At 35.0% G+C, this 15,181-nt stretch overlaps 1 protein-coding gene across 1 annotated transcript in view; it reads left to right on the forward strand.

Moving 5' to 3' along the window:
• The window catches only part of GPM6A (glycoprotein M6A), a 194,926-nt gene that overhangs the window by 65,881 nt on the left and 113,864 nt on the right, over positions 1 to 15,181 (forward strand). The gene's annotated exons all lie outside the window — the stretch shown is intronic.

Here is a 15,181-nt window from a genome sequence, read left to right on the forward strand (position 1 = left end):
AACTGGGGAAAAAGTACTTTGAAAAATTAAATAAAATAATAGGAAAATATATTTGACAAGGAAAGAAAGTGAGAATTAATATAAGAATGTTACAAGATTCAAGGATTAGAGGTCGATATGGTGTACCGAATTGGGAATTATACTATCAATCAGCAGCTCTAATGTGGATAAAAGAATGGATATTACTAAGAAATGCAAGGTTACTATTCTTGGAGGGACACGATATGCAACTGGGTTGGCACACATTTTTTGTGGTATGGGAAAAATAAAATACATAGTTATTTTCAAAGACACTATGTAAGAAATGGTTTATACGCAGTATAGGAAAAAGTAAAAGAAAAGCACTATATAGAAGTACCAATGTGGCTTTTAATGGTGGAAGCTTTGACACATCTTAATGTTAGTAGTATGAAAAAGGTTATTAGGTACAAAGATATATTAACAGCGCAGGGAGAACCAAAGAAAGAATTAGAAGAACAACAACAAGAAGAAGATTGATATAAGATGGTTTAAACAAATGCAAATACAAACAAGATATGAGAAAGGTATTAAAGAGTATGGTTTTAATATGGAAAACTCAGAATTAGATAGGATACTCATGGGAACAGATGAAAAATGATTAAAAAATTGTACAGTTATCTACTTAGAATACATTTAGAAGAAGAAGAGGTTAAAGAAACAATGATAAGATGGGCATAAAACTTTGGATATATAATAGAACTAGAAAAAGGGCAACAACTATGGGAAAGGAATTATAAATTGACAATGGTGACAGTGTATAAAGAGAATTTATATAAAATGTTTTATAGATGGCACATGACATCTGAAAGATTAGCAAAAACGTTTAAGGATAAATCAGCTAAATGTTGGAAGTATCACCAATTGCCAGGAACATATTATGATATATGGTGGATGTATAGGGATGCAAAAAGCTATTGGGTTAAAATACAAACATGGTTAGAGGAAATGATACATCAACCCATAGAGTTTAAGCCAGAGGTATTTTAATTGGGTATTCTACCAGATAAATATAGTAAAAAAAGATTCATATTTGATTGTACAAATAATAACAGCAGCTAGAATTGTATTTGCACAAAATTGGAAAGCAGACAAAATCCCATCGGAAGGGGAGATAATAAAGACGATATAAGACTGTGCAGAAACAAATAGGCTGATATTGAGAATAAAGGACAAAGAGGAATCAGTGTACTACAGGACATGGGGTGATTTTATGAGTGGCTTTAAAAAAGATATAAATAAAAAGAAAAAGGAACAAAACATGAAATAAATATTTCAGATGACAAATGATCAAAATAGGGGGAGGGGAAATAAAAAAACATCAAAATGTAAATATACAGGTGGAAAAATGATACGAATTGACATATGTCAAATAACATAAGAATGTATATCTAAGAATGAATTTGAAAGGAAAAATAAACTTTTTACAAAAAAAGCAAAGTATACATGGCAATTATTTTGCTGTTATATTCACATTATGATTATTCAACAAACAGCATATGATTCCTACCAAAGGAACAAGCAGAACTCCCAATGTACCCACTTTATTTATTTATTTATATACATATACATATACATCAGTGGTGGGTTTCAAAAATTGTTCGAACCTACTCTGTAGGTGTGGCCTCCTTTGTGGGAGTGGCTTGCCGCCCATGTGACCGGATGGGAATGGCTTGCCACTGATGTGACCGGATATGAAGATGCCGACGACACTTGTCAGAACCACCTTGAATTACCTCACACACAGCACTGGCATGCATAAGAATATGATGTAAACTTGATTTTTAAAAGGCATCTTTGGTTTGCGTTAAAACAACTTCAACACACGCAATGTTCTGATTGCATCACAAACGCAGTGGTCATCCTTACCTTTCACAGAGGCACTGAGTTTTATAAATATGAGCATGATAGTGTAGAATAATCATATACAAGCACCAGTGGTGGGTTTCAAAAATTTTGGGAACCTCTTCTATAGGTGTGGCCTGCTTTCTGGGTCCACTGGTGGAACCTCTTGTAACCGGTTCGGTAGATTTGACGAACCGGTTCTACTGAATAGGTGTGAACTGGTAGGAACCCACCTCTGATATACATATACACATACACATACACACACACACACACACATATATATATTATATAATGTGTATCTTATTAGTATCTCATCTACATAAATCCTTGTAAATTATTAATAGGGAATTTTGAAACTAAGGTCAATTCTCTTGAACTTCCAAATTCAGTCTCTATTAAACACAATACTTCTGGTTTTTCAATAGCAATAAATCTTAGAATCTTATAGTGAGTATTTTAATAAACACAGTACGTCTGTTCCACTACTCTACGCTTGGCCTAAAGGTATATATGGCCCAGCTAAGCAGAATGGAAACAATCAAGGAATTCTCCCCTAGGTCACAGAGTTTTGCAATCAAACAGTCTAGTACTCATACTTAATCTTCTGATTAATTGTAACTGAGACTCTGGAAATGAAGTAGTGATAAAAAATTATTTCAATACAGAAATAGAGATTCTGTGAAAAATATATAAATGCACACACAGCAATGACCTGTGTTCTTTACACTTTGATGCCACGCTTTAGTTTCATGTTGTCTCTCAATCTCTAGATTATTTTGTATAAAATAGAAAATCAACACATTAATGTTTTAATTCTCTATTTTATACAGAATAATCTAGAGATCCTATATTATAATCCTATTATGTCATCCTTTTCACATTGTGTCAAACTGGGGAAAATATACTTGTAGCTATTTTTCATAGCTTGTAGCTGTTTTTCGTAGTTTTCATAGTTTGGTGAGGTCCACATATAAGTCCATGAAAGGAAATCCTGTCATAAGGAATTCTAGTTCTATCCTGTTGCTTTCACCTTTGTTAACTTCAGACCCCTTTCTGTAGTGGTGGTATATAAAATGTACCTGGTATTCCCTTTGATGGGAAGCTGTGTGCTCATGTTATTAACTGCAGGAAGTCTAAACCTTTTAATACTCACCCCCTTTAAATAAGCATTATTTTCCCCAACTGTACTCTTCTGAAAATCTTCTAGGTTTGACAATTACATCAATCCTTAAATTCATTAATAGAATATTATATAACCCATGGCCTTCATGCAGAGGGAATATTCAGTCAGGGTTACTGACAGCTTGGTTGAATATAGATAGATAGGGTCCTGGGGATAGTTTTTAAGAGCTGTGGTCAATATTATATTGATGATAAAGCTTCCTTTGAAATGTGAAAGGAAATAAAAAGAAAGGTAATTCAGCAATAGCTGCTCAGTGAAAGCTATCTTTTCAATTTCACTTTTCCCTTCATTTTCCTTCATTTTCCTTCACTTTTTCACAGTTGCTCAGATCATATATTTTTGGAAGTTAACCAAAGATTTGCATACCACATCATATTTTTACATTTTTCACTATATTAAATATTCCTTTGTTTTAGATCAGTTACTATTTGATGCAAACCAGATCTTAGTTTTTATTCATATGCTTGCCTTGTATTAGAAAGTTTTAAAAAATAAAAGTAGTTTTCTTACTAAGTGCTACTTTTGTTACCATTTAAGAAGCAATCACACAATTTGATATGGAATGAGAAGCCAGATAGGAAAAAAAACAATGATGGACTGATTAGGGATTGCATAATTTATTCATTACCTACTAATCTACTTTTGTGAGTTATGGGCTATACTGAGTTATTAAATGGTATATTAAGAACTTCACAGAGGATAAAAAAATATGTGATTTCATTTATTTTCAATTAAATACAAAAGTTAATGCAATAATTACAAATATTTTATCTATCAGCATATTGTTTAGTATAATCATTAATCAGATTTTTTTTTAAAAAAACACCAGAATATGAGTGCAAATACTAAATACTAAAATGATTAGGAAAACTAACAAGCTAAGATATTAAGATACTAAAAACTCTAAAATACAAAAGTACTAAGCTGCTATCCTATCCTGCTTATCCCTAGAATATGTTTATCTTTTTTCTCCAAATTTCTTTTTTTTTACACAGTATCATTCACCAGTTTATCAAATAGAATTTTGCCACTTGCCTTGTAATATTGGTGTTACGCTTCTCAAGTACATGCCTGACAAAAATCATAAAGTTTTTAAAGTCTCCTATTTCATGTTCTGATATAGATTTGATAATAGATCCTCCTGTTTCAGTTGAACACTATAATCACTCCTCCAAGGGCGAGAAAGTGATCTTGAGCACAGGAATATTCATCTATATTTATATTCATCTACATCTATTTAGATTAACTAAAACCTATTCATATTCAGAGAAATGTGGTTATCCTACTTCTTTTCCTTTTTTTCATGATTCTATGCTATAGAAATTCCCTCATCCTGGAGTGGCAAAAAAGGAGTATTTCCTCCATGACCAGTTTGAAAATAGGGACTATTTTCAGGTATCTAAAATGTTTCAAAATGTTTTCCCTTGTTTCAGTTTACTTTGTTGCCCACTACATTTCTCAATTCCTTGGCTAAAATTCTGTGTTGCAGTAGTTGTAGTAATTATTGGCAGTTTGACTACTACAAGAAGATTTTATTACTTATATGAAATAAACCATTTTATGTCTTTAAACTAATCAAAAACATGTTTACCAAAATTTCTCCTCAGATTATATATTTCATATATATGTATTTAATAATCATCAGTTAAGTATACTGTATGTCCTTGAAAGAAGATTAATATTATATCATTCCAGATACTCTTCTCACTGACTCAGGCAGCATGTTCTTTCTGTTATTCTTTTCTCTCTATACCAACAACTCCATATCAAACGATCTCTATGTTAAAGTACAGAAGTTTGCAGATGATACAACAGTCATTTGTCTCATTCAAGACGATGAATCTGCATACAGATGGACAGTTGAACAACCGGCTAGAATAATCTTGAATTGAACAGACTCAAAACTGTAGAGATAATAATAGATTTTAGGAGAAGCCCTTCAATTCTACCATCTCTTACAATACTAGACAACACAGTGTCAACAGTAGAGACCTTCACGTGTTTAGGTTCTATAACATCTCAGGATTTAAAATGGACATCTAACATGAAAAATGTCATTAAAAAAAAGCACAGCAAAGAATGTTCTTCTTGCACCAACTCAGAAAACGTAGACTGCCCAAGGCTGCTAATACAGTTCTAGACAGTTCTACAAAGGAATTATTGAGTAATTTGCACCTCTATAATTGTCTGTATCAGGTCTGCCAGGTTCCGCTAGAAGGGGGGGGGCTAGGTGGGCAACAAAGAGGCATGTGTACATGATGGGAATGAGGGTGGGGGGAATGATAGGTGAAAAGACCAGAGAAGCTCGGAACCGGTTTGTACCAGCATCTCAAGCCAAGCTCCATGAGAAAGAATGCGGATTACCTTAAAACACCTCAGCATTCTCGAAACAGTTTGGCGAGTTGCTAAAGATGGACAGGTCACAGGGGCAGTGCTGGGATGAAAGGAAACCTTTTGAGCACAGGAAACCCATGACTACTATAGTCAATATCTTTAGTAAAACAACACTTTGCTTCAACTAAATGAAGTTGAGAATTTTAATTTCCTAAGGGATCAGATTGGGGTAGGTCTCACAGTCTGGTTGAGGGCTGTGAAAATATCTACAGACCCGTCATATCCTGGATATAATCTGTTTTAACTTCTTCCTCAAACTACCTACTAGGGATGTGTTACTATTATACTTCTCATGTTTTTCCTTAGCTTCTTATAACTATAACTTTGTTGTTTATATCTCATAATTTATCTTGATTGTTTTTGTTTAGTAGCCTATTATGATTTATCTTGATTGCTTATTTAGTATCCTATAACTATCATTGAGTATTGTATCTTATGATTTATGGTGATTGTATTTTATTATGATGATCATGATTTATCATTTGTTGCTTGTATGTACACTGAGACCTTAGGCACCACAGGCAAATTCCTTGTGTGTCCAATCACACTTGGCCAATAAAGAATTCTAATTCTAAAATTTCTATTCTATTTATTTACCACTTCTAAGAAAACTAAGGAGATGTGAATGATTGGAGACAGTTATATATACAAGGCTTACAATAATGTTTATGGATTGCATTGTTTCTGAGGAGTATTAATGGAAAATGCTAGCCTATTAGAGAAAATGAATTATAAATTTAATATTAACCATTGCATTTCGTTATTGCATCACTTCTACTCTAAAGTTGATAGTTTATGGGCAGCTCATATTGCAGTGACAATACTATCCATTAATTATTTTTTTTCCTGGGTTCTGTCTTTATCTTTATACACATTTAAAAATTAATCTGAAATCTGTATTTGTTGTTTGCTTTTACAGATTAACAAAATCTGTTAATTATATTGCACAAAGATGCCTAATTTAACTATATTAAGAAAAGAGGAACCCCCTCCCCCCAATAGGCTATTCTGGCTGAGTATTATTTTTGTTTCATCTTTGTGATTCCTATGAATGAGGCTGGCTATAGTAAATCACTTTTTAGTTTTGAAGATATCAAGTTGATTTTACATATAATAATGTGGCCTGAAAAATATATACCTCTGTAAGTTCCAATAAATAATGCTGGCTATGAAACCTGGATTCCAGTTATAAACTTTAGTATAGTGTTTAATTTTAAATTCACCTTTTCCTAGCCTTAAAATAGAGGGTTAGTAACCCAGAGTCACCATGAAGGTATTAGCTTAATTTCTCTTTTACAGTTTTGCAATCAGTATCAGCTGCCTGTCTGGATTTGTCTGCTATTCTTCATCTCCAGACTATTTCTCTGGGAATAGCCTCCTTTTTCACTCATGTATGGGAGCTTAAGTGTGTTGATGTGAGATAAAATGTTCAAGAACAACAGAAATGTATAGAGAGAAAATTACTACTTCCCTGTGGTCCTTTATTATTGCAAAGTTGCTTTTTCTGGCTGAGGCTTGGTGTATTATCATTCATGACTGACTCCCCTTCCCCAAATCAGTGACATCTCATAGAAAAATGTTTACTGGAAGGTGAGGAGATGTAGGACATTTCTGCAGAAACAATCTGTGGCAGTGTGAAAATAGCTCTCAACATCTTTTTTTAAATGTTTTATTTATTTTATTTATATAATATATACAAATTCAATTTCCATCAAACAGTGTATGATCTGGGTACAGTTGTTTTTAAGCGGTCATAATCCACATATTTTCTATAGTATTCTCCACAATAATATTGATAATATAATAATATAATAACAATAATACTTAACATTAACTTCTTTAATAACTCTCCACTTTAACATTTTCTCTTTTTATGTATCCTCTTTTCTAATGTCTGTTTCTATTATCAAGCCATTGATAAAATACGTTCCATATAAAAAATATTCAGTTTCTTCCTTATCCTTAATAGTAAGCATTAGTCTATCCATTTCTGCACATTCTAATATTTTCTTAATTACATTCTCATCTGGTGGAATCTCATCATTTTGTATTGCTGTGCAAATACAATTCTGGTTGTAGAATTCTCAACCTCTGATCATCAAAGGATGAGAAGTTACTTCTGACCTGCAATATACTTACAATCCAGTGGTGGGTTTCGAAAATTGTTCGAACCTACTCTGTGGGTGTGGCCTCCTTTGTGGGAGTGGCTTGCCGCCCATGTGACCGGATATGAAGATGCCGACGACACTTGTCAAAACCACCTTAAATTACCTCACACACAGCACTGGCATGCATAAGAATATGATGTAAACTTGTTTTTTAAAAGGCATCTTTGATTTGCATTAAAACAACTTCAATGTTCTGGTTGCACCACAAACGCAGTAGTCATCCTTACCTTTCACAGAGGCACTGAGTTTTATAAATAGGAGCATGATAGTGTAGAATAATCATATCCAAGGACCAGTGGTCGGTTTCAAAAAATTTCGGGACCTCTTCTGTAGGTGTGGCTTGCTTTCCGGGTCCACTGGTGGAACCTCTTCTAACCGGTTCGGTAGATTTGACGAACCGGTTCTACCGAATAGGTGCGAACTGGTAGGAACCCACCTCTGTTACAATCACAGCAAACCAAATATTTTATTTTGCCACTCTTTGAAATGCTGAGATAATAGACACTCCATTATCCCTTTTAGGAGGAGCAAGTGCATAATTCCGTCCCATGGCTTCTAAAATTAAGGCAGAAATGCCTTTTTTAGGATTTCTCTTTAGGAAACTCCAATCTCTCTAAACAATTGTTAAAAATCTCTGAACAATTACTTGGCCTTTTTATTTATTTACTGTCCTACCTTCATTAATTTTATAAATAAGACAAGCGGCAAACATACCTAATATTCCTTCTTTCTCCTACTTTCCCACCACAACATCCATGTGAGGTGAATTGGATTGAGAGGGACTGAGTGGCCCAACTTAACCCAGCCAGCTTCCATGCCAAAGGCAGACCTAGAACCTACTGTTTCCTGCCTGGTGCCTTAACCACTAAACCAATATGGCTCTCCAATTTGCAGCCAGAAAAAAGACTAAAACAGGGCTTAAGTAAATTTCAAGTGTGGCAAGGATTTTCAAAGTTAAAACACTGAGTATGTTACATGGACTTTTAATTAAAAACAGAAGCTCATAGAAACTATCCAGTTTTTTTTTCTTTTTTTGTAAATGGGCAAGCAAATAGAAATTTGAATGTGTGAAGAAAACATGATTGCACTAACATTTTTCTCCTCTTATTTGGATTTTGGGTAGGGAGACTTTTGTTATTCTGAAACAGCAACAAGTCAGTGAGTGAAGTACTATTTGATTGCCTGTTTTGGCACTTCTGTGGCATCTTGGGGGTTTATAATATCTTTGCCTATTCTGATAAATTGCGGTTGCCAGACTTGAAGACAACTAGGGCTTGATTTCAATTTATGAAAATGACAGCCATGAGGAAGAATAATCCCTATGTATAATCATCCAGGGTTTTCAAGATAATTTTTGACCATTTTATTCAGATTAGAATTTCTTTTAATGCATTGTAAAATTATTTTCCAAGTATCATTGCCTCATTAATTTGTTTTAGGGGAAAATTTCATGAACGTTAATAGAAAAGGTTAATAGAAGATTAGTAGTTACACTAAAGGGAAAAAATGTCCAATCTCTTAAAAGCAACATCATGGAAGATAAGAGTAGAAATGCAAACCAAAATAGGCAAGGAATTGGCAAGAGAATACTTATCCCCAATGCTTATTTTTTCTTTTCTTATCCTTGTTCACTTCTCTTCCTCCTCACTGCCTATTTGCTTTTATATTTTGTATGTTATAATATTTTAAAATAAAAATGTTAAACTGGAGAATATTATCTCCCTTGGACGAGTTCAGATAACTGAGACCAAATGATTTTCATCCCAGGGTACTGGAGAAGCTGGCAAATGTGATCTTGGATCCATGGAAAAAATATTTCAGAGCTCTTTGGCAGACTGCCAAAGAACTAGAAAAGAGTTGATGTAGTTCAAAACTTCAAAAAGGGCCAAAAAAAGTGGATCCATGAAACTACAGACCAATCAGCTTGATGTCAATATCTGGAGAAATCCTGGAATAGATAATCAAGCAGCAACTTTGTGAGCACCTATAAATGAACAAGATGATTACTGGATGGCAGCATGGGTTTGTTAGAAGCAGATCATGCCAAACCTTATTGCCTTTTTTGATATGGTACTATACTTTAGTGGAACAAGCAAGATGCTGTGGATATAGCCTACTTAGACTTCAGTAAGTTATTTCATAAAGTAGACCACAACTTTTACTTGGTAAAATAGAATAACATGGAATAGATAGTACCATCACCATATGGATATGCAGTTGGCTGACTCACCACACTCAGCATGTGGTCCTCAATGAGACTACATTTACATGGAAGGAAGTATCCAATGGGGTATCTCATGGTTCTATTTTGGGCCCAGTGCTCTTCAACATCTTCAAAATTAATAGAGATAAGGGGATTGAAGGGGCGCTCATCAGATTTGCAGATGACACCAAGCTGGAAGGAATTGCTAACACTTGCAAGATAGACTCAAGATTCAGAAGGATCTTGAGAGACTTAAGCGTTGGGCCCTATCCAACAAGATGAAGTTTAATGTGAGAAAAGTAGGGTCCTACACTTAGGCAGAAAAAGTCAAATGCACAAGTACAGAATAGACAGTAACTGGCTCAACAATAGTGCCTGTGAGAGAGATCTAGGTGTCTTGGTGGACCACTACTTAAGTATGAACCAGCAATGTGTTCTAGCTGCCAAAAAAAGAAAAAGCCAGTGCAGTCCTAACCTGCATCAACAAAGAAATAGCATCAAGATCATGAGAAGTGATAATACCATTCTAAATTGCATTAGAAAGACCATAGTTGGAATATGGTCTTTACCAGTTCAGTTACAGTCACCATAATATAAAAAAGATTCTGAGACCCTAAAAAGAGTGCAGAGGAAAGCAAAAAAACAAACAAACAAAAAAAAAAAAACATGAGGAGTCTGGAGACTAATCTGTGTGAAAAATATCTTTAAAACTTGGTTTGGATAGCTTAATGAATAGCACTTGAGAAGCTTGTGTTTTTTGATGGAAACTCATCAACTTGGAACTAAGAAAAAATTATTGACAGTAAGAACAAATAGTTAGTGGAATAGATGGCTTCCTGGAGCTGTGGGTGTTCCATCACTGGTAATTTTTATGAAAAGATTGGACAACTATTTGTCTGGGATGGAATAAGGACTGATGAGACCTCCAAGGTCCTTCTGGATATATGATTCTAAGAAAGTATAAGAACTAGGTATTTTAAAGATATAACTTTGCAAAAAAAGCTAGTGAAACATGTAACATGTAGTCTAGACTAGACCACAGAACTTGTATACTTGTGTATTCTACAGAGGCAATCCTGAAATTCTAGACAACTTTCATGGCACAATCAAACTAAATCAAAGTCAAAGATTAACTATCCTTTAGGCACTATCAGAATGTATATTTAGGCAATATCATAATATAAAAATGCATGATGTTTACAGTGTAGCTACAATAAAGGAATTGTAAATAGTTGCAATTCACTAATGCTGACTTTCTAAATAGTTTAGCATGTAAGAACCGTGTTACAAATCTTTTTAACACTCCCAGGAGTAGTTCAGCCAGAAGGCTGTTATGAAGTAATTTTTTTTGTTGCCTTTAGCTTCCCCTTTTGTGTTTCTTTTCTTTTTATGAGACTTGTATGAATGAAAGAGAAGGAAGGGTAGGAGTTTAGATATAAGAGCCGAGGTGGCGCAGTGGTTAAATGCAGCACTGCAGGCTACTTCAGCTGACTGCAGTTCTGCAGTTCAAATCTCACCGGCTCAGGGTTGACTCAGCCTTCCATCCTTCCGAGGTGGGTAAAATGAGGACCCAGATTGTTGTTGAGGGCAATAAGCTGACTTTGTAAACCGCTTAGAGAGGGCTGAAAGCTCTATGAAGCGGTATATAAGTCTAACTGCTAATTGCTATTGCTATTGCTATTAGATGCTGGCTCAGAGTCTAGAGGCTTTAATAGTCTATATGGGTAGAAGCCAATTGTGATTTAATCTAGCAAAATAAAATAGTTGCAGTCCCCACCCCGAGGTCAGGAGAGTGGACATCTCTGACCCTAGATAGCATCACATTCCCCTGCAGACATCTGATGCAAAATTTGGAGGTTATCTTGGACTCATGGCCCATGCAGGTGGCAGCCTTGACTGTGGGTCCTTTGTATAAACCACTTTATATGGTAATTGTACCCATTCCTGGGGTAGGAGGCCTTCCATACAGTCACCTGTGCATTAGTTACTTCCCGTTTGGATTACTGCAATGTGCTTTACATGAGTTATCTCTTTGAAAGCCCAACATGGGACAGTGCATTATTGGAATGACTCCCACTGCTCATCCTGCTAGGTTAGATGAGAGGAGTGCACTCTAGGACTCCTCTCTTAGTTGTTGCCTTGTTATGGGATCTTGGAGGCATGGTTTAAGGAAGCTATCCAATACTTTGGAACAGCTTTCCACTGGAGATCAAAGAGATCCCTACCATTTTAGCCTTCGGTAGGGTTGTGAAGACCTGATTCTTCCCCAAAGCATTGGGCTAGAATGCTGGAGGAGGCAACTGAGGAGTGAGGATGTTTGATCTGTTGCCAGGGCTAGGGAAGTTATCTTTTTAAATATGTTTTATGGCTTATTATGAGCTGTCTAGATTGATTGTATGATGTAGTAAATTATAGTGATAAATAATAATGAAAAATTGTACCTATATCTACTTAAATAATACATGATCTGGTTGCTCTACTCAGACCCTGGGAAAGGTGTAAGGTCTCTGAATCTTTTAAAAGACAAAAAAATTATCTATCACACGATTTACAAAAGAAAGTTTAATAACCATGCTACTTTGATGGATCCATATTTTGAATTGTGTTGAATTGAATTGTGTTGTGGAAAAACAAATGCTATCTTTCATATTTTATGTTATTCACTACTTTCATTTACATTTCAGATGATTCAGGTATTCTTTTTTAACCAATGCTTTTTTAAAATTAGACTGGAATCTCTTGAGATCATTGTGATAATGTGGTATTAACATTTCAAGTATTCAGCAATATCCCTAGGAAACCCTTGGGCTGGCTTTTATTTTTCAAGTGTACTCTTAAAGTTGTGCTTAATTTTGTTTTTTATGTGTTCTGAAAAATTGTAATAATTTTCTCTTTGTGTCTGTCTCTCTTTCAATATTTGACTTCTTTTTATTGGTATAGATTTAAGAATATATTTTATTACATTACAGACATATGAAAATGCATGAGTAAAAATAAAGAGAAATGGCTTTGTATGGGAATTCAATTCATCCTACAGCTTTCATCATTTTTTTTATAGGAAAGTAGATAGTCCCCATCTACTTTACCCCAAAGGTTTAGATTTTTGTGCTTCATTTAATAATTCATCACAGCTTGCAGGAAACATTTTTTAATTAGGTAGGTGTTGTGGCCCAACAGCGGCCAGCTAAGCTGTTGCTGGAATCTGATAGCGATGAACACTATGGGACTGCCCTGGAGACTGAGAAAGACTCTGGGGGGTTTTCGGAGTCAGAGCAGGGACTAGAGAGGCCTGTTGGCCACCAGATGGTGTCTGAGACAGGGACCAGTGAGGAAGAACAGAGGGAGGCTGTCCCTGATGTAAATAGGGCTGAGAGGAAGAGGGAGCAGCTTTGGAAAAAGGCTCATAGAAGGAAATAGGAACAGGTGGCTACTGATTGGCCCCTCCCGGAGAGCTTATAGGTGGAGCAACGGGAGGGGAATTTTTGCAGGAAACAACAGTTTACTAATTCAGGCATAGTGAAAGATTGGGGGAATTTCGTGAGTTCAAGCCTTGTTTTCATAGAGATAATTTTCTGGGCTCCTCCAAGGGGTTGCTTATCTCCCTTCTTAGTTGTGGCAGACAGCCAAGTCTGTATATATTAGAGGCTTGGGACAGAACAGTAGGTAGCATTTTATTCCTGATTCTTTGTCTTGAAATGAAAATATGTCAGGAAATTCTTGAGAAAGTACAGTTTGGCCTAGGGGTTAAGGCATTAGGCTAGGAGGGAATTCTATCTAGTTGTAATCTTAGCCATTAAGGCTGGCTAGGTGACTTGAGCCAGTTGTTCTCTCTCTTTCAGCCCATGACATTTTGCTCAGGCAACAAGTTAGTTGATCAATTCATCTCACAACCAATGGATCAATACTCAAACAATGTTAGAAAGAAAGAAAGAAACATTTCTAGATGAAGTAGTACTTACAGTTAAATGGGACTCCTGATGTGTAATTTCTTTTAAGATATACTTATAGTTAAGAATTATTATAATGAAACAATCAGACCCCTCTACTTTATTATTAAAAGAATATAGCTTGATTGATTTTGTGATTTAGTCAAAAATATTGATGGATATGGAACTATAATATTTAAACATACAGTTTGGGTCTATTTATTCTGATTGTAGACCACTGTGTCAGTATGTCAATTCTGTGACACTTTTGCATCAAAACTTACTAATATGGTTGATTGATTCTGCACAGTATCTGGCTGTTATCAGTACTTGGATGAGGATGAAATGGTTACAGTTCATTTCAGACAAGAATTAGGCTGTACTGGAAAGTTCAGTGAACTAAATAATTGCACTGAATAGGCAAGTTTTCAGAATTTCTTTTAATTCCTGCCCTCCCTTCTTTGCCCCATTTAAATGAAAGTTTATTTAACTGTTGTCGTAGAATGCATTTTAATACATTTGAAATAAGGTGTGGAGTTTTTTTTTCCTTTCAGCAAGATGGTATCTTGGATTTACAGTTGTGTGTAGCAGCCTTGTATAATATTTCTTCATGTTTTATGTCCCTGTGGGTTTGCAACCCATTCTCTCCCCAGAATGTCAATATTCTGCACTAGTTATACTCAAGAAAAACTATATAAGAAGAAGCCAAGAGCAGTTGCTACCCTAGTATCTCTTGTTTCCTATCCCTAATTTGCAGATGGGAAAGAAACATAGTTTCTTTTCTTAGTTGTCCCCCTTAGGAAGGGAAACTAGTGCAGAGAAGCAGCAAGTATCTTCACTGTGTTATCTCTGTAAATTGAAACTCTGGTGGCACATATTTTCATTAACCAATACAATATGCTCCCCATGAGAAAGAATATAAAAAGCTTATAGTATAAACCACTTTTTAATATATCAAAACAGGTCCTTACTATGTTTTTGAAATGTTTTTCAGAATAATATAATAATGATCCCTAATAAATGGAAATAGAATAGAAATTGAAATATATAGTGGGCACCTATCATAGGTTTCCCCTATGATAGAACGTCAGAGTAATTCTGTTACTCAATGACATAAGGTGCAGAAATGCAAATTACCTCCAAACTGCAGTATTCCATCAATTTGCATTCAAAATCCAATTTCAGAGTCTTTCAAAGGAGTGGCTGTCCCCATAAGATACTTAACCTCTGTGTTTCCTCCATAATTCATACCATTATAGCTCCTTTTCTTACAACATATTGAAGTAAGCCCTATTTTTGCCAATGAAGTAACTACCATTAGAAGAATACCCCATTTATTTGTCTCATGTAAGAAGTATAAATCATTTGATAACTGGAAGCATATTTAACTCACAAATCAGATTTTTCACAGCTAGACTATGTTTGGAACCTACTTGGGAAT

The sequence above is a fragment of the Thamnophis sirtalis genome, unplaced genomic scaffold (genome assembly GCF_051295495.1).
Source record: "Thamnophis sirtalis isolate CommonGarterSnake01/CBP01778 unplaced genomic scaffold, rThaSir2_p1.2 scaffold_10, whole genome shotgun sequence".
NCBI classification, from domain to species: domain Eukaryota; kingdom Metazoa; phylum Chordata; class Lepidosauria; order Squamata; family Natricidae; genus Thamnophis; species Thamnophis sirtalis.